General features: G+C 43.8%; 1 protein-coding gene across 2 annotated transcripts in view; it reads right to left on the bottom strand.

Moving 5' to 3' along the window:
• Positions 1-14,121, bottom strand: part of LIN54 (lin-54 DREAM MuvB core complex component) — a 620,706-nt gene extending 606,585 nt beyond the window's left edge. For both annotated transcript variants that reach the window (XM_086961987.1, XM_086961989.1), the window contains exon 1: positions 14,005-14,121. The gene's annotated coding sequence lies outside the window, so the exon portion shown is untranslated. The remainder of the gene's footprint in view (positions 1-14,004) is intronic.
• Between the last annotated feature and the right edge of the window lie 355 nt (positions 14,122-14,476).

The following is a 14,476-nucleotide window of genomic DNA, read 5'->3' as shown; positions in this document are numbered from 1 at the left end:
ATTACAAATAACAATGGCTTTTAATTTTTTTAAATAATTAATACTTAAATAACTTATTTAATTTATAATGGCAATAGCTTAAACTTTTGTAAATAACTTTTGTGAAGAATATGTTCAGTGTATTTTATTGTGACGAAAATCCAAGAACAGAAGTGAATTATTAACATCTTTTTGTGACATTTGTAATAAGGCTTGAAACATTGAGAGAACATATTTGAACCCGTGATGCTGTGGTTGCGCTGAGTGATGATGTGGTTGCGCTGAGTGATGCTGTGGTTGCGCTGAGTGGTGCTGTGGTTGCGCTGTTGTGAAATAAAATCTAATCACCCTCAAGATGTAGGAATCAAAGAAATGCAGCAGGTGAGGTGGAATGGACGACATAGTGGGAGCCATGAAAAATAAAAAAATCTATAAAATAAAATGCAAAAAGACCAGATCTGAGCATTCCAGTAACCTTTTTGTGTACGTACCTTGATGTACCATACGTAGTTTGGGTTGTATGAGCTGGCAAGGCCAAATATGGACTTTTTTTGTTGTTTTTTTAATTTTATTTGTGTATGAAGTTGCTGTTCTTTTCCTTTCTTGGCCTGTTTGATGTATGTGTGAACTTATACATCGGTCTCCCACAACATCTCATTCACAGCTTGCAGCTATAAAAAAAAATGCCAGCGAGACGGATCCTTTGCATCCCCAGAAACCACCCCATTTCGAGAGGCCTAAAAGAACTGCAGCTCCAAACTAGTGGTGCGATGGAGTGCACGAGAGGCTTTGAAAGCGGGTCAGCCGGAAGCTGAGTCACTGTGTCGAGCAGCTTTCGCCAACGTCGCAATGGAAATGCAAAGCAGTAGTAAACACTCTGCAGCTGTGTGTGCACACGCGTGTGCAGCGCCACCTCAAAGGTACAATCACATGTAAACATGGCAGGCTGCTAATGCGTGCTGACCCAACCAAGCTCTCAAAGCCCTGCGTGAAGCAGAGCAAGCAAAGGAATAGCAAGGACAGCCAGCCTCAGGAGAGAAACCCGAAGCAACGTGGACGAATAACCGCCTGAGCAACGCCAAAGAAAAGGCTTTCACCTCACGAGGTTTGAGAACTCCGAGATTTCCTTTAACCCTATAGGTTAAAGCTTCCACAGTACCCCACATTCTCTCAGCTCCTGATAATGAGGGATTGAACATGGATATTCAAAATATCTGAGGGCGGTGTGAGGTCTTTCCTATTCATGGTCATGTGTATACCCCACGTTGTAACGTTCACACCCCAAACACGTATTTGGATTAAAGGCACACTATTAATCGATTGTGGAAGAATAGGTTAGGGAAAACTGGAGAATTGTAGTAAATTAGCTACGTTTTTTTCTATAGAGTAAATAAATGTCACACTAATACAAATGGGTAAAAAAATAGGCTGACTGGTATGTTGTCCCGTGTATTTAATACCAAGTTTGATCTTTCGAATGTAAATTTTGTGGGAAATGCAGGAGTGCCTGCTAGCAAATGCTTGAAACGTTAGCACTGTGCGTGGATAAGCAGAATGTGCTTTGCATGTTAATTTTTGTTGCAATAAACTTCTCACATGTGCATCAGTGTTTGAATGCATGCACTGTGAGCACAGCACAATATTACCCAGCAGACCCCACTTTACTGAATACCGTGCAACAAATCATTTCTCATGTGATCCATTTTCCCAGGCGTAAGTTTCTCCCAGAAAAAAGTATTGTGAAACGTCGCCATGCAGTAACAAGCATATAGGTTTCTGCAGCTTAGGGGGAGGAGCGGGGAGAGCGGCGATGAGGGAGAGACGTGAAGCAGCAGGGGCCTTTGAAGTGAAGCTAAGCTTTACTTCAAAGGTGTGGGAGGTGTGAGGAGTTGTAAATAAAATGCGGCTGAGGCAGAGCGCACGCTGGGGGAAGCTTGTGGGGTGGAGCGGGAAGAGCTGCTGGGGAACAGATGGCTGGCATTTGATGCTGTGCACGTGCATTTTAGGTCAATGCGCTTGCGCATTGACCTAAAAGCGCACGGGCATAGCACCAAATCGCCAGTTGGGTAAAGTCTGTTTAAGTGCCTATAGTCTCACTCTGCTCAATGCGCATGCGCATTGAGAGGCGAGACCTAATAAAGAAGTGTCAGAATGTAAAGGAAAATGCTTGCCAATGTCTCACTTACATTACGCAGGATTCAGGTAATTAGTCTTCGGTAGTAACCCAAGGAGCAGATTTATGGTCCTCCAGGATAAGTGGCATATTGGGTCCACTTTCTGCCTCAGATACCAGCAATGTGAGCTCAGCAGATGGTCCTTCACACAGCACCATAAAGCCTTTTGTGTGTCAACGCGTGTGCTTCCATGCAATACATGGAATTCAAGAGATAATTAAAAAAAACTTAAAGTCTGCTCTTCAGCCATACCTCAGCAAAACTACTCTAGGTGTTGTGCTTTTAAAGACTGGGAGGAGTAGGGAGCAACACAGCATGAGTGGAGAATATGGGTGCAGGGTAAGCAGCACATGAGGGTGCAAGCTAGAATACACATGCACCCCCATTGAGTGCTGAATGAAAACGAAAAGTAGTTTCCTAAATGTAAAAAAAATGAAAGGCTACATGTGAGACAATCAAAATGATTGTAAAGTGGTCATGCTGCAGGAGAAAAACACAGAAAGAGAAAGGTAAGCCATTGAATAAAAAGCAAGCAACGAGAGTGACAATAAAGCCAACTAAAATTAAGCAATGGGCAGGCTGTAGGACCACTTTAAATTCACTAGGACAACTGTAAATTCAATGTCTTTTAGAACCAGACAGTTTGCGCTGATGGTTGGGTGAGATCTAAGTGTAGTTCCCTGATGTAAGCCATGGAAGGATACAAGTCGTCTAATCAAATGTACTGCAAAGACGTTATGCTCCAATAACAGAAAGGAAGGGTCTCTATTAAAAGCAAATTCGATTGACAAGAAAGCCAACAAATACAAACAATGGGCTAATCCAAAGCACATGTTAAATATTAGTATTGTACAAGTCTTTGACAATAGACAGTTAAAAAAAATGCCAGTAAGCAAGACCTAACAATGATCATTAAAACAAACTTTCCTGTGGAATTGTGTTACCTCGTGTACATGCAATATCACCTCACTTCAGGTTAGCTGCATGAATAACTAGGACAATTGTTCCACTTCTAGATTTTATACCAAATCAAAGTGGGGCACTGTGTCCCCTCCTAGTCTTATTCCACTTAATATGTATATCAGTGTAAACGTATACTCACCAAACTTTGCCCTTGAAAATCAATCCACACTCCTGTATTCTGTGGTGGGGAAACCCCATCTGGCTAACTTTAGAACTGTAATAAAAATGTATTTCCACCGAATTTCAAGCCTTTCAAATATTGTCAAAAGATATAATCAGCACAACAGCGGGTAAATACACCTACTCCTTCTACATTTGTTTGGAGGCTAAATTCATAAACAAGCTTTACTAACTTGTTTGAATCCTTCACATATCACCTATGGTACATTCCACCTTTAATATTACATTTGTAGGTGGCCTGCCCCAGTCTCAAGAGAGTCCTGGCAGCATTTTCCAGGGAACTGAACTTTTCTGCCAAAGGAATAGTAGCATGCTCAGTCATCACAGGAAAGCTTTAACCAATTACCCAATGATTAAGTTCAAGTTCAAGATTTGCTTTATTCGATTTTCGTAGTATAAAAATCATAAAAGCGACAGATACATATATACATCATCATTTCATACATTTCATCGCAAATAATTTAGGCGTTAAAACAGTATTAAATTTAACAGTTATTAAACTCTGACTTTACAGCAAAATTTAGCAAATCATATAATTCCGTTTCCTCAGGACATCTTTTAAAAACCCAATCATAATCATTACACATTTTACATTCTCCAATTGCTGTAGGTTTAGATACGCTGGCCGACATTGCCGCCATAATCCCTGCCTCAGGTATTGTTTAATCCATCTACTACGTTCACTCTCATAATATATGCAAAATAAAATCACATGAAATGTAGATTGTAGGAATAGATTATAGCAAGGGCATAATGTCAAATTTCTAGACCAATCGTTTCTAATTGGGAAAGTTACCAGGCGGTGAAATAAGTCAAATCTAAACCTGGTCAAAATGAAACGGTCAAAGCCCTTGATAAAGAGATTTAAATAAGGTTGTATCGCATGGCAAGTCAGAGACATTTGATGTTGAGTTACTGTTTTTCTCACAAGTTCGCCCGAACATCTCAGCATATCAAAATGGGCCATACATAGACCCTTTAGCTCCTTTCTGGATACCAAGCAATTCAGTTCTGGGTTTCTAAATAATTCCGGCCTTTGTATGTCAGTTAAAGTTTTCCTTATATACTCAAGCCATGGAATTTGTTTTGCATTATCCATGGCCATAACATCCTGAATAATTGCCCGATTCAGACCTAGGGCTTCTGAGACCCATATTCTCTGCCACAGCAAAATAGGTTGTAATTTAATAAGATCATAAATAAAATCCATACCAAGTTCCGCATGGCAATTAAAAACCGACGTGCCCTGAGGGAGCGCTAAAATAAATCTTAGAAAATGGTTTTCTACTATTTGCAGTGACGCTGTGTTCTGGTAGCCCCAAATGCCCGCCCCATAAAGTGCAATACTTCTACATTTTGCCGTATATATTTTTAGCAAAATTTCAGGGGGTCTTTTACCTAGTTTTTGTTGCAAAATTCATTACTGCTGCAATTGAGCGTTTAAACGATAGGGTCCTATTCTTGACCTCCGCACCCCGCGAGCTAGAGCCATCAAGTAGCACCCTCAGGTATGGAAAGGTCTTAGTATATTCAATAGAGAGGCCCTCTGCCTTAATGGGTCCACATTTAGCCCGCCCCTTTCCACATAGCATTACGAAGGATTTTTTAGCGTTAATTTTTGGGCCCCTTTCCTCCATGAATTCTACATATTTTGAGAGGGCCCTCCGTGCACCCACCCTAGTTCTAGCCATTAACTGTGCTGGCCTCCAATTCCACCTCCAAGTTGTTTGTGTATAAGGAGAAAAGGAAAGGGGCCAGCACGCAGCCTTGTCTAACACCCTTCTCTATGCGGAAAGGCCCAGTACATTCCCCCCTCAAACCATGTCTCACCTTCGCTGTTGCACCTGTGTAAAGCTGCCGAAGAAAGTGCACTATAGCAGGTTCTACTTTCATCCAATATTTGCCACAGCTTTACGTGATCCACACAGTCGAATGCGGATGATAGTTCCACAAAAATGGCATAGAGACGTCCTCCTTTTGCCCGGGTATATTTCCCTTGTAGCATTACAAAGTTGAGGAGCTGCTCTACAGTGCCCACTCCCTCCCTAAAGCCATACTGGACAGGACTTAAAATATTATTTTCCTCAGCCCATGTTTGTAATTTATTTAGGACTACCCTACCCGCGATCTTCATAAGGGAGTCCAGTAGGGATATGGGCCTGTAAGTTGCTGGGCTCTCCCTATCCCCTTTTTTAACCCCTTCGATGCGGATGACAAAGCCAGCTCGTCATGGGCGTTACCTGCGCTGCGCACATGACGAGCTGGCTTTGTCACGTAACCCGCGAATTTCGAATCTTCAGCGCGCAGCGGGAAACCCCGCTAGCGCGCATGCGGTTATAAAACGGTATTATTACCGATTCAGCCCATGTCTTGATGAAACCTTTAGCACAGCAAGCCACTAGGATACGTGTGCAAAGCGGGGCCCAAAGATCAATGGTAGTCTTGTAAACATCATTTGGGATACCATCAGGTCCTGGGGCTTTACTATTTTTACTCTTGTTTATTGCACTTAGGACTTTCTCATACGAGATATGTATGGCTATTGGGAAGAGATCATGCTCCGGTATAGACATCCCATTTGCCTCTTTGGTGCTATCCATTGTCCCGCCTGTGTTTTTATATACATTCGCGAAGACGTCTATCCATGTGTACTCGTCTATGGCGATTTCAACTCTCGCAATATCTTTTTTAGGGACGTAAGGAGCATTTACTGCCTGCCAGAATAATTTAGGGTCTTTGCACTGCGAAGCCATTAAGAGATTTTGCCAAGCCTGGTCTTTAATTTCTTTTTTTCGGAGGTTCCGTGCTAAATTATAGGCCTTTCTACTGGCTCTGATTACTTCATGATCCCTCTGTTTAATACTCGGCGCAGCTTTCAAATGAGTATATGCTTTAGTACATTTAGAGTCAAACCAGCCCTTACTCTTGTTACATCTCCTGGTATGTGTTTTGGTAAGGATATCCTGGATGATATTTGTGACAAGACCAAAAGCTTCCAAGATTTCGTCATTCGTGGATTCCTCATCCAAGCATACCAAGATAGGTGTCATAGCCTTAGTTATGATATAAACAGATGTTTTCTTTGGGTCCATACTACTCATTTAAGTGCGAAGCCATTTTGTCGTGCTAGAATAATGTCTTGAGACCAAGCCAGGGACTCAATGGTGGCAAAATTATTACATGCAGGTAGATTTATATTTACACTTAGTGGCAAATGATCACTAAGGCCATTTGGGTGAATCACAAATTTTTCCACCCAGTTAGCATATCTATTGGGTAAAATAATGTGGTCAATAACGAATTGACAACCCCTAGCCATAAAGGTCGAGCTAAATTCGACCTCGGGGGAGTACAACATATTAGCAAAACCAAGATCAAAAGTGGCCATAATATCATTTAATTTCTCCCCTCTGTCTGTGTGTATAAAATGGTACATGTCTCCACTTTCTTCCAGGCCATTTCCCCGGGATCCACATACTTCCAGGTTACATATATTTATATTAAAATCGCCTGCCCAAACCAAGATTGCATCTCCTCCTTTAGCTGTACTTAAATAGCATAAGTCTGCATGCAGGCTATTTAATATACCTATAAAGTCAGCATTTTTAATGTTATTATAGAAATTTACCGCGACTAGCTCCAGGCCTGAACGTTCTAAAATAGATATCATCTGATAGTACGCTGAGGAATTTCTACTTTCGATCCTCTGAAGCTTCAACAGGTTAGATACATAAATACAGATGCCCCCTTTATGTCTGCCATTCACGGAGCGTGCAGCTGGGATGTGAAAAGTCTTATAGCCATCCAGATGTTTACCATTTAGGAACCAGGTTTCCTGGATACATAGAATGTCAAATTGATGTAAAAGCTCACCCCAAACAGTGTTAGACACCTTGCTCTCCATGCCACAGACGATCCATGAGACAATTCCCACTTGTCCTCCCTGTTGTGGGGGGCTAATAGGCAATCTTTATCAGTAATAGGGTTAGAAGACTCCACCTTTTCCACGGGGCCCACCCATTCTGCAATCTTCCTGCCTACTCCAGCATCTTTTTTTTTGACTAACCAATGTATTACCATTGTTTATCGGTATTCCTATTTATGTTGCGGGCTAGGATATTAGAAGTAGGCTTTGGGTGTTTCTGCGGTACCGGATGGGGCACTGTTTGGACTTCCAGTGGGACATTTTCCGTCTGAGTTTCCTGTTCTTTAATCGCTATCTTGGCGGGCATTTGATATAGTTTCAATCAGTGGCTATGCTTGTGACCTCTACCTACTGCATTCTTACCACGCAGTCGTCCCAATCATTTAAACCAGAAATTGCTGCGAACCTATTTGTCCCTTCAAAAAAGGAGGGAAACCCCTCGCCACCCCATCTTATTTCAAATGGTGGCCTCATCCTTAGTTGTCCCCATCCCTGCTGCATTCGGTAATACGGTATCCGTGTGTTTTTCCACCCGTTCTGTGTATCGAACCTTAATCGTTTCAAGTCCCTATAGAGGAAGTCTAATGGTAAGATCTCAATGCCCTGCCCCCTAGGCCCTTCACTGGTCGCAGCACCTCTTAGTACCCTTCCCACAGGTACTGGACTGTTAAAATTGATGACAATACAGTCGCCACTTTTATGTTTCCGTGTCCTGCCCAACCAAGCCACCTGTCTAACCATTATGACACTATTCACTATCCTGCTACTTTCTGTTGTGTTGCATGATAGCCAGTAGACCACCTTATTTTTTAACTGGTAATAATTCTCCTTTACCCCCTCACTGAGTGTTGGGACATTTGCTAGAACCAAAACCAAAGGAGAGGATTCAGGAGGTAAGTCAATAACAGGGAGCATGGGCGCATTTTTAGTACAAACAGCCCGATCTCCGGCCCCTTCTTGCTCTTTCGATAGTAGAATCGGTACTGGGATATTCGGTCTATTTGTTAGATTAATTCTCTCCACATTCGCTTCATTACCTATGCCACCCTTTGTTAACTCTACGTTTTTATTGGGTAACATCAGATCGTCTACTGCAAACTCCGATATCGAGGTAGTGTTGTTTCAGCCCCTTTACTCCGATCTACAAAAGTACCCCTAGTTTGTTCACATGATGTTAGATTCGCCAGTTTTGAAGTGTTCTCTGTCATAATCCCTTGCAAGACATCCAGTTTTTCATTTATTACCTTCAGTTTTTCGATCAAAGGGAGCGTGAACAATTTAAGCAACTGCTCCATATGGGATACAGTGCATTCCACATTGCTAGATGTAGCCTGAATGTTAATTATAGGCTGAGGGGCCTTTCTGTGAGGGGGTCTTGTTAGGACTGACAGACCTGAAGCAGGGGTACCTGGGTTGTTAGTCATTTTACTCGGGACCGGTGTTACTAGTTTATCGTTTTTTTTTTTTTATTTTGGGTTTTCTACCTACTTGCCGACACCCTCCCCTCTTTCTTTTTCCCTTTTGATTATCACCTGTGGCAGTAACCTTGGAAAGTTCACCCGCCTGTACATACTTAGAAGTAATCACAATGGGGTGAAAATCATCCGAAGATACGCTAGTGCAAGAAGATATGTTCGTAGAGCTTATGTCTTGCCCTCTTTCTAGTCCTTTAGCTGACAAATATGGGCTAGTTACGCTTAGTCTTTGGGGGTTAACTTGATCCGGGGTAACAGCATTCTTTAGTTCGCTCAGGGAAGATCGTTTTGAACATACAAGTTCCAGGGATAGCCTTTTCTCCGTGAGGGCTATTTCTCTCTCGAGCACCACAGCTGCCCGTGTAATAAAATTGTCAAGTGTTCCGATAATACTTCCCCCTGTAACACTAGGTACGCTTTTCCTCCCTTTTGCGGGGGGGGGGGGGGAGGGGGGGGGGGGAGACGTACTCGGTCCAAATAGATATTAGGCTTACCAGTCTTAGTTGGACGTTAGGGGAGTGGCCCGGCCCAGCCCAGCCTTATCCTGCCTTGGACGGCCGTAGACGGCCCGCCCTTTGCCCGGGCTTCTCCCGGGACGCTCCCGTGACGCAGGGAATGATGCGGATATATGAGCGCCTCCTGGCGCGATTCTCCCGTATGCGGCTTCCAGCTGCAAGGCCTGCTGGGAATTGTGGTCTTCTGTCCCTGGCGCTCTCCCCCACTCAGCGGCCGCAATGGAATTGTAAGATGCGGCGGCGGGGGTTGAGCGAACAAGCAGCGTGAGGCAGCGGTTCACGTTCAAAAGCGACCCCCAGAAAGGCAGGTAGGGTGTCACCTAGATATAGCAAGTCTAGAGAAAATCCCTGAAATAGTATTAGAGATTACAGCGAATGAGGGACAGATGTACTTTCTATGTCCACAGGACCCGTGGGTCTATTGTAAAGGGACACACCAAATATCAAAGTAGGGTAGACATGCACTCTATAAATGTGAATAGCATGGAATTCTTCGCAATCCATTGGGAATTCATTCAAAATTACAGGAGGCACGACATCGGGCTGCAACACTATAGCTCGAAGAAAACTATTCACAAATCAATAGAACTTTCTTGCACATTCCACTAAATTTCTCAGGTTCTCTGTTTGAAGCGTGAAGACAACACTACATAGAAACTAAGCTGATACACAAGTGGGACTATATGTTGAGATTCCATACTTGCCAACTCACATGGTGCCACTGTGTGACACACACTACACGGTCTCCCTGTGAGGAGACAATATCACATGGTAGCAGGGAAAAAGAGCTGAAAAATCACTGTAAATAGTGGTTGTCTAGCCTGTTTTCTGAGGCTTTTAGCTGCTGATGTCCATTAAGTGGTGTGAAAATAGCCCAGGACATCAGCACCAGCAAGTATTTTTTTGGGAGGCAGGGTGTTGGGGGCGGGTTCAAAAGAGCCTTGCAGGTACTTCTCAACACAAGGCTCCACCCCTTCAAGGCCCTGCCATCTCCTCACACTGTGAGATTGTTCTTCAAGTTAGCAGGTATGAGATCCCAAATAACTGCTTGGGGAGGTTCTGGTGGTAAATCACAAAAACACTAGCCTTAGACAGAACTTATAACATATATGCACACACATCAACACAACCAATATGTGCTGTATATTGAATATCGTAAAAAAGAACAATTGATGGACAGAATGCAAAAGAATGTCATACGTTAACTCCAGTACAGAGATCTGGGCCTAAATCCATTGTTTTTTTGCTCACCATGCCATTTCAGTTTGGACCCAGCCATATGCAAATCAGTCTTGACCCTGCGCCCAATGGGAACAGTCCAGCCCGACCTGCCAGGCTAGGTCCTCCCTGGACCGTAACCAAGCATCCTAGGACCGGTTTCGGGCTTTCTGCCCACATCAGCCAGGATAGCGTGACTCCAGTGGCATGGAGAGCACGGGACCCACATCTGAGCATACCCGTCCCACTCGAGGTGACAAATTCAAAAAGAACAATTGATGGACAGAATGCAGAACAATGTCATACATTCACCCCAGTACAGAGATCTGGGCCTAAATCCATCGTTTTTTTGCTCCCTATGCCATTCCAGTTTGGACCCAGCCATATGCAAATCAGTCTTTACCCTGCGCCCAATGGGAACAGTCCAGCCCGAACTGCCAGGCCAGGACCTCCCTGGACTGCAACCAAGCATCCTAGGACCGGTTTCGGGCTTTCAGGGGTCAAAGTGAGCTAAAGAATGATGATGGATTCAACCCACATCTTTGACTGGGGTAAGTGTTTGAAAAGTTTCAGCACTCCGTCTATCATCTCCTTGTGTTTGCTTTGTTCGCCATAAGTTGGCAGAGTATGCCCAGATGTGGGTCCCTTGCTCATTTTGCTACTGGATTCAAGCTAGCCTGGCTGATGAGGGCTGTTAGCCCGAAACCGGTTCCAGGATGCTTGTTTCTGGTCAAGGGAAGACATGGCTTGGCAGTTTGGGCTGGACTGTTCAGTGAGGCACAGGGTCAAGACTGATTTGCATATAGCTGTGTCTGAACTGGGGTGGCAAAGTAAGCTAAAGAATGATGATGGATTCAACCCAGATCTGTGACTGGTGGCAATACCATAACACAGCATAAACCAAATCAGACTCCAGATTCCAAAGTAAAACTCTACACCATGTGTGGAAGCCACCGAAAACTGCCGATTGCACAGTAAGGCCAGACCAATAGCACAATGAGGCTACAAGAATGGTGCCACCATAGCAGACCATGCTGCATTAGAGGATGAGAAATTAAGTTCCTAGCCGAGAACAAGTCCTAAAAAAATAAGTGGGGGACTGACCAAGTTAGGCAGTATGTAATTGACCTCATGGCACACGACCTCATGTTGCAGTATCACCTCACAACCCATGACCTCACTGGAAATTACATCACAATAAGTGACTACAGATTTTAACATCTCACACATGTTTAGCAGGTGTATCATGAGTACATTTGAAAATCTAACAAAATGAGATTTTATGTTGGGGTTTTGGCAAAAAAGTGACGTAACCCTGATGCAAAATGTGGGCCTCAACTTATACAATTCTTATTTAAAAACTCTGCCACAAAGAAACAGGCTAAAAAAGGAGAAACATGACAGTAAATCTGTTCTGCTTAATTGATTGCAAAGTCTGCATTTCAAAATATCTTATGGGATCAAGGCACCTGCTAGAGGAATCATTGTATGCTCACCAAATCTCAAGGAACAATAATCATGGTAACATAACTCTGGAGGTCAATGCATTAGCTAGAGAGATCTGTGGCACTGTTTGAAGTGTACGACCAAAAGCCCACTCTATGAATATTCGTATTAGATCTACTTGACAATTATGTTGTCACAGTCAAGACCTAAAAACTGTTGTTGCCCTCGCCCCTCTTACTTAGTCACAATAGGTTTTTATGTAGTGCATGTTGGAAGCTCACCGTCAACAGCTGCTTTCAGGGCATTTCAAGATTCATTTGTACATATACATAAGAAGGTTGACTCTTTAGTAAAGGAAATGCAACACAGGTAACAGAGTATGAACTAAAAAGAACATTCTTGAAAAGCGCAAAGTTAATTGTTGTAATACTTCCTGAACCGGAAGCTGTCAGTGGAGGTTGACAAGCTGTTATATCCGCTACTCAGCCAGTGTGACTCTGGAATGGAATGTTGGTGTGAGAGACGACTGTGGAATGTTGGATGAGTGAGGATGTCAGTTGGAGTAAGGACTGAGCAGCAGGGAGACTGCTCCTGGTGGGGCTCCAATGTATACCATCTTACTTGGAATAAATCTTCATAAAGGAACTACGTGGAATGGACCTATACATTTACAACATATTTTGGTTACGGTTAAAGAAGGAAGAACCTACGTGTGCCACCTTACTAGACTGAAACCTGTCAAGCTTGAAGTAAGTGCTTTGAAATTAAAGAAATTGGAAAGGAACTTAATGAATCTGGCACCCAGAGCCCCACCAGTGACCACCCCTCCAGTTGCCCACAAGCCAACGGTGCCAGTTTCTACCGTTATTATTCCAGTTCTACTTTCGTCCCTCCTTATCTTCTTTGGGACAACCGTCCCCATCCTGCCACTTTGGGACAGTGCACTCTCAAAGTGCAGTTCCCCAGGAGAGCGTATTTTCCTGGGCTGAGCAGCAGGGAGGCTTGCTCCTAGTGGGCCTCTCTTCTAATTAAGATCTTCCCTGGAATATATACTTAAAGATACTACCTGGACTGGACTACATTATTACAACACAAGCCTGACACAAACAGGATAACATTTTGACAGCGGAACAGAATCAGGACTTGCAAATTCAATATAGAGTGCTAGATACGTGCAGGCTGTCGTATTAGGGAGGGTGGTAGACAGAACAGACCAGTCTGAAACTATCTAGCCTCCCTTGAAGACTAGCCCACTATGTTTATTGCCTTTGTCTGACACCTGTTGCGATGCCTCTGTGGGGACAGTCATCGGGCAACTCCAACCTATACATAAAAGTTTAGCCAAAGGGTTGTAATTTTGTTGCGTCTTGAAACAGATCCAAAGCTAACTAAACAAAAACAGCAACATTGAAGTCTGAGTAGGATGCAATGTCACGTAATGTTAGTGACTTGAATCCAACCTATTACACTTAATTTCTGGGAATTTTATGAATGTTACTCTTTGTGCTGTAACAGTCTGTCGAATGCACAAAATAAACCGATATTCTCCACTAGGACTATATTGTTCGTTTGTTTACCAGGTTAATTTAAATAGTGTTCGTTTGTTTACCTGGTTAATCTCAAAAGCAATTGGTGAAATGAGGACATGTATCAGCAAACAAAAGCAATCTCTAAAACATGTAGCGCCCTTTGGACCACTGTACAGTGGGAGTCGGACAGAGGGGACTGCAACGGAGTAGAGAGAAACAGATGGCATCATCAGGCTGCTGATGTTGGCATCCTAAGAGACAGGTCCTCCTAGCATGCTGTGAAAGGTGTTAAATTGAGCCCTACTAGCGATTCTGGACTACCATTTCCACACGGATACCGCTTTCCCATTATTCACAGCCCGCGGGAAGCGCTACTGACAGGAGGGGGAGGGTCAATCGTGGAGATCTGCGCCCACTTTGCTCCACTCTGTCTCCAGCAGAGGCGACCTCGATCCCCACCGACCGCCTCCAACTGTCAACACCGCTGCTCGCACCCCCACCCTCCCACAAGCGGCCACGTTTGTGCGGCGCATAAAGTAACCACAAGTGAAAACCCGCGCGCCACAAGCCAGCCTGCCACAGTCGCGCGCCAGCGCTCACCAGCTCTCTTCCTCTCGCGCGGAGGGACAGGCGCAGCAGACACGGATTGCTGTTTGTTCAAAATCACGCGCCGAGCGCCATTCCTCCCCACAGCACATCCCATAATACTGCGCAGCGTCCCCCCTCCCCCTCGGGGATGGCTCTACGTCACCTCGTAAGCACACGCTCACAGAGAGACAGCCTTTTCCTCACAGCCTCAGCACCGCTTCTATGTGACAGCGGCTGCATGGAAATAGAAGAAGGACCATAAACAAATGTCATCGTTCTTAGAAACCAAAACCATGGATCTAGCAGCACAAATGAAAAGTAAAATAAATAGTCGTTTCTAAAGTAGAATACGCTCTTTGTTAATATAAACAAAACGTGTGACACCGAGTGCAATTTATAAAAGGGGAGCACTGTCCTGTTCTTATGCTTGTTTAAATGTTAACGGATAGTCAGATGTTATCAAAGTTACTGCGGACGTATACAG

The sequence above is a fragment of the Lissotriton vulgaris genome, chromosome 3_1, assembly GCF_964263255.1.
Source record: "Lissotriton vulgaris chromosome 3_1, aLisVul1.2, whole genome shotgun sequence".
In the NCBI taxonomy this organism is placed as follows: Eukaryota; Metazoa; Chordata; class Amphibia; order Caudata; family Salamandridae; genus Lissotriton; species Lissotriton vulgaris.
Note: the sequence above shows the minus strand (reverse complement) of the source record. Positions and strands in the feature narration are given on the sequence as shown.